Below are 6489 nucleotides of genomic sequence, written 5' to 3'. Positions count from 1 at the left end.
TATCCAGAGGCAGCGACTGATCCCCGCCCACTCTCGGATACAGCCCTGCATGCTCAGACTGTATTTGGCTAGCCACTCCTAACACAAGTGCATCAGATCAACTATAACTCAAGCACCTACTTTTCCAGACATTTACAAGGGTTCCTACAGTGTTTATCGCTTGGAAATAAAAACAAGGTGCTGGAGGTCTGGCAGCATTTGATGGGTACATGAATGGGAAGGGATTAAAGGGATATGAGCCAAATGGGACTGGGTTAGTTTAGGATATCTGGTCGGTAGGGACTAGTTGGACCAAAGGGTCTATTTCCGTGCTGTGCCTCTCCATGACTCTATCTGTAGAGAGAGAGAGTAGCCATAATGTGGAGGTGCCATTGTTGGACTGGGGTGGACAAAGTCAGAAGTCACATGACACCAGGTTACAGTCCAACAGGTTTATTTGAAATCACAAGCTTTCGGAGCGCTGCCCCTTCATCAGTGAATTCAGAGGGGTGCTCTGAAAGCTTATGATTTCAAATAAACCTGTTGGACTGTAACCTGGTGTCATGTGACTTCTGACTTTGTTGAGAGAGAAACGGAGTTTTGAATCCAGTGACCCTTCTTCAAAACCTGTGCTGTGATGACACTGAGGAACACTGAAACACAGGAGAAGGCTCAGGCAGACATCTCCTCAGGATCGCGTGTTTCTGGCTATGTGCTTGAAAAGGCTGCTTCTCAACTTGCGTGGAGCAGCGTGGGTAAAGTACAATATATTCAGCGCCACATCCATTCAAACCAGAGCTTCCTAAAACTGAACAGGAAAAGAATGGATGAAGGAGACCAATTTGGAAGTACCATTGTCCTAAACTTTTTATTCCTCTATTTTCTAATTTATTCTGCAATTCTGACTCCTTATTTCTTTATTTTTCTTTCTTTTTCCCTAAAATAAATTGACTATGAATCTGTACTTCTGTACCTAAGATGGTGCCATAATTAGCGACTTGTTAACTTCCACAGTACTCATCTGAGTACGTGACAATAAAGCTAATTCATCCAATTTCTGATTGCTACTGGGAACTGGAGAAAAAGCATGTTTTTTTCTTTAGTTACACAAATATCTATACATTTTATACATCACAGTTGAAGCTCCATTGGATCACATGGGTGGTTTGGTCAAAATTACCAGATTGTGTTAAATCTATTACACATCAGATGCCACAGAGTACAAATATTTACATTAAACTGTTGAAAGGATTCCCTGTATTGTCCATTAGTGGTTAAATTACTTAGTGAAATCTTCTGATGTTGGGAGTCCCAAAGGCAGATGAAGTGCTGGGGGATGTTGATCCAGCTGCTTTCATTTCTGTCTAAAAGGAAACATTCAACAGAAAGTGAAGTTGCATCAGGTGTTGGGATCAGATTTTCAACCCCTCCATGCCCCAAAAAGAAAGCTTTGCATTTATAGATGTTATGAACCATTTTTACAGCTGCTGAAGAACTGTTGGACTGTAATACCTACTGCAATGCAGGAAATGCAACAGCCAATTTGCACATAAAAAGCTCAGCAATAACCAGGTAATCGCAGATAAAGGCAAAATATTACAGCTGCTTCAGCAATGACTGTCCCCTCATCCTCAGATACAGAAGTTCGTTGATGATCGCTCAATGTTCAGCACCATTCACAAATGCAGTCCATGTCCAAACGCAGCGAGACCCAGACAATATCTAGGCTTGATCAGAAAAGTGACAAGTAACATTCACATCACACAAATACCAGGCAATAATAATCTCCAATTAGAGATAATCTAATCATTACTGTTTGACATTCATGGTGACATATTATCATCACTGAATCTCCCAACATCAATGTCCCAGGAGTTACCATTGACCAAAAACTCAGCTGGACTCGCCACATAAACACAGTGACTACAGGAGCAGATCAGAGGCTAGGAATACTGCAGTGAGCAACTCACCTCCTGGTCCCCAAAGCCTGTCCAAGCCAGGCGCAAGCCAGGACTGTGATGAAGTACTCCCTACTTGCCTGATGGATGCAGTTCCAACACTAAAGAAGCTTAACATCATTCAGGGCAAAGCAACCTGTTTGATTGGGATCACACCCGCAAGCATCCACTCCCTCCACCACGAATGCTCAGCAGGTGTGTTATCTGCAAGATGCACTGCTGAAATTCACCAAGGCTTCTTATACAGCATCCTAGACAAACCTCAAACACTTCCCATCTAGAAGGACAAGGACAGCAGATACATGGTAACACCACCACCTGCATGTTCCCCTCCAGTGTCCATCCTGACTTGGAAATATATCATTTTTCCTTCAGTGTCATTGAGTCAAAATTGTATAATCCCTACAGTGTGGAATCAGGCCATTTGGCCCAATAAGTCCACACCGACCCTCCAAAGAGGAACCCAACAGACCCATTCTCCTATAATTACCTCAATGAATGCACCTAACCTACACACCCCTGAACACTAAGCATGGCCAAATCACCACCTGCGCATCTTTGGACTGTGGGAGGAAACAGTGAGAAAGTGCAAACTCCACACAGACAGTCACCCAAGGCTGGAATTAAACCCTGGTCCCTGACACTGTGAGGCAGCAGCATTGACCATTGAGCCATCGTGTTGCCCATAAATGCTGAAACTCTCTCTTTAATGGCATTGTGGGTCTACCAACAGCACATGGACTGCAGCAGTTCAAGAAGGCAGCTCATCACTCTCAGAAGCAACTAGGGATTAATGATAAATGCTGGTCCAGCCAGCAATGCCCATACCCCACAGAATAAAAAAGATGTTGCACTAAATAATCTACTTGCCCTTCTTCAAAATAGGACAACAAAGTCATTTATAATAACTGAAGAGGGCACAAAGAACTTTAGTTTTAGCATCCCATTAGAAAGGCAGCACCTCAAAACTCCATTGGGTTTCTGGATTTTAAGTGTTGTGTTTCAGTCATAGTTGGTATTGAACCTGCAGCCTTTTTGGTTCAGGGTTAAAGATACCTGCTAAATAAGCCATAGCTGACAAGACCAATAAAGATATACAAATACTCCTCTTGGTCTCTCATCTCATCTGAGGGGATTGCATTGAATGGTTGTAGGGGACGTTGGGATGGCAAGTGTGTGGGTAACTTCATAGGTGGGTCCATGGGGGCCTCTGCTGACAATTAGGAGGAGGCATTGGCAATGGGATAGAGACATAATGAAGTTTTATTACAATTATATAGGATTATGGTGAGAACATGCCTGGAAATCTGTATACAAAATAAGGATATCCTTGTGTTTGAGGGACTTAAAGGTTCATCAGGATAATTCCTGGGAGGAGTAGATATTGCATAGACCGGAGCTATATTTCCTAGAATAGCAGTGGGGGCATAGTGGTAACATGCAAACATAGAAATTAGAGTGTCGCTGAGCTGGTAAATCGATATGCAAGGCTAATGATCTGAGTGTGACTCCCACCATGCCACCATGAAATTTGAACTCAAAATCTGGAATGAAATACTAGCCTAATGGTAGCCATGTAACCACTATCAATTGCTGTAAAAACTCATCTGGTTCACTAATGTCCATTAGGGAAGGAAATCTGCTGCCCTACCTGTTCTGGCCTACACATGACTCCAGACTCAGAGCAATGCAACTGACTCTTAACTGCCCTGTGGTAATAAGTACTGGCCTAGCCAGCAGCACTCACATCCCATGAAATAATTACAATGATTCAGAAGAATGGGAGACCTTCTCATTAAAACATGCAATATTCTTTTAGGAGCTCAATAATGTAGATGCTTAGATAATGGATTATCTGGATTAGATGAAGAAAATTTCTTCACTGAATGAGGTGCAATTTTCAGACCTTTCTACCTGAACAGCTCTTGTTGTGGACATTTAAGATCGATATTTGAGTATTAATGGAATTAAGCATTATGGGGATGGTGCAGGAAGCTGGAGCTGAGATACAAAATCAGCCATGATTCTTTGATGGCAGAAAGAGCTTGAAGGGTTAAATATCTGCTCCAGCTCCTAGTTCATGTATTATTTTGTCAGTGGACTTGCCCCCACAATCACTATCTGATAGGTTGACTGTTCAGAAGAGATTTCCTAGAATGTTGCCTAGTATGGAAGGTTTGTGTTATCAAGAAAGGCTAGATAGGCTGGGACTCTTTTCATTGGAGTGTAGGAGGTTGAGAGGTGATCCGATAGAAATTTATAAAATAATGAGAGGTATAGATAGAGTTAATGGTAGTTGTCTTTTCCCGAGGATGGGAGATTTCAAAACAAGGGGGGGCCACATTTTTTAAGGTGAGAGGAGAGAGATTTAAAAAATACATAAGAGACAATTTTTTTGCACATGGGGTGGTTTGAGTGTGGAATGATCTTAAGGAAGTGATGGATAGGGGTACAATTACAACATTTAAAAGACATTTGGATAAGTATATGAAGAACAAAAGTTTGTAGGGATATGGGCCAGGAACAGGCAGGTAGGACTAGTTTAGTTTGGTGTTATGTTTGGCATGGATTTGTTGGACCGAAAGGTCTGTTTCCGTGCTTTATGACTCTATACTCTATGATTCTATATTCCGATCAGTTCCTACTTAAGTATCAAATATCCAGTATCTACAGTATGCCCCTGTATTAGAGGTAGATGGAGGCAATTTACAATCACTCTGGTGATATTTGCTAGAAAAATCACTCCTATCCATACAGAAATGCAGGAGTAGGTTTTGTTTTAATCTAAATGATTGAATGATTTGTTTTCTTTGCATTTGTAAAGAGCTTGTCAGTCACTAGAAATATCAAAAGATGTTGCAAGGTATTATGATGACCTGTGACCTGGAAGCAATACAGTTAGGAGTATGTGTAATTTATGTTAAATGACTCTGAATCTGTACTTTCTTTTGAGAATGCTTGAAAGAGACTTTTACGAGTTTTTAATTGTGAACAGATCAATTGTAATTTTCTTGAAAGTAAGAAATGTTGATCTATGTGACCTGGCAACCCTTGACCTAAAAGCAGTACCGATAAGAAGATGGTTAAGAGGAAAAGGACACATGGCTTTATAGAGAAAAGGCAGTCAGAGAAGTTACTACTGTAAAGAAAACAAGGGAGATGGAAGTTAATGAGTGCACCAATGCAAGAGCAACATGAAATTTGACAGAGAGAGAAAAAGGAATGTACCAAATTATTATGAGAGGAAGAAAATAATGCTGAGGCTACATTGCCACTAAATATTCCAGCCTCTGCACAGACCTCCAAAGTTCGTACACAATGGTGGCTTCTGGAACTAGAAGTCACTGCATTAGCACCATGATTAGCATGCACAGAACTTCTGTGTGATAGTATGGCCACCCAGCTTTGAAGGAATATTGAAGTAGTCAGACTTTCCTGTTTTCCAGCTCTTGGAAGCACAGTACAAGCTGGCTAAAAAGATGTAAAATCTGGATGGCTGTGTGAGATAGTTCAGAGATATTAAAGAGTTAGATGGTTTACCATCAATGTTCAGAGTTATGGGGAAAAGGCAGGCGATTGGCGCTAGATAGTATTGTCAGTGCAGGCAAATAGGGCTGAATGGCCTCCTCAGGCACCATAATAATTCTGTGATTTTGTAAAGTAGCCAAACCATGGGTGTTATTGGTTGGTCAGCAGAAAGGGGTCTCTGGAAAGTTGTGTCATTAGGGCTGTTGTGACCCAAGGAAGAGAGGTGTTGTAGAAGAGTGGCTTGCTCATGACAATTGTAATCGTGAAACTTGAAAGTGGATGCTGTTGTCAGGCAGGACACTAAACCTCTCCTGTGTGAATAAAGAGCAGAATGATGTGGAACTGCAGAGTTATGTGGAACCAAATGTCCACAAAGAATGATGTGACTGCTCGTGGCTGTGTAAAACTTAGAATTTAAATTATGATTGATTTTACCTACTTAAGCCTGAGATAATTAAATATCATTTGATTTGTTCCTTTTCCCTCCTACTCCCAGCACAGAGGCTCAGTGGTTAGCACTGCTGCCTCACAGCACCAGAGACCCGGGTTTCATTCCAGCCTTGGGTGACTCTGTGTGGACTTTGCACATTCTCTGCATGGGTTTCCTTCGAGTGCTCCGGTTTCCTCCCACAGTCCAAAGATGTGCAGGTTAGGTGGACTGGCTAAATTGCCCATAGTGTCCAGGGATGTCCAAACGAGGTGGGTTAGCCATGGAAAATGCAGGGTTATGGGGATAGGGTAGAGGATGGGTCTGGGTAGGATGCTCTTCCGAGGGTCAACGTGGACCTGATGGGCCAAATGGCCTGTTTCCGCACTGTAAGGATTCTATGGTTCTATCCCTTCACCTACTAAGGTACTCCAAATTTTGAAATAAACCCGCATCGAAAATCTTTGAGATGAAACAAAAGATAGTTTATTAACAAAACAGTCAAAAAATGGGGGGTATTGCTATGTTACTCAACACATGTACATAAGCACTCAGGAAATTAAGGAAGATTAGACAGATATAAGTTATAAATTTTAA

The sequence above is a fragment of the Chiloscyllium plagiosum genome, unplaced genomic scaffold (assembly GCF_037043375.1).
Source record: "Chiloscyllium plagiosum isolate Xiang-an unplaced genomic scaffold, Cpla_swu_hap1 HiC_scaffold_21, whole genome shotgun sequence".
NCBI lineage: Eukaryota > Metazoa > Chordata > Chondrichthyes > Orectolobiformes > Hemiscylliidae > Chiloscyllium > Chiloscyllium plagiosum.
The sequence above is the reverse complement of the archived record's forward strand: the minus strand, read 5'-3'. Positions refer to the sequence as shown.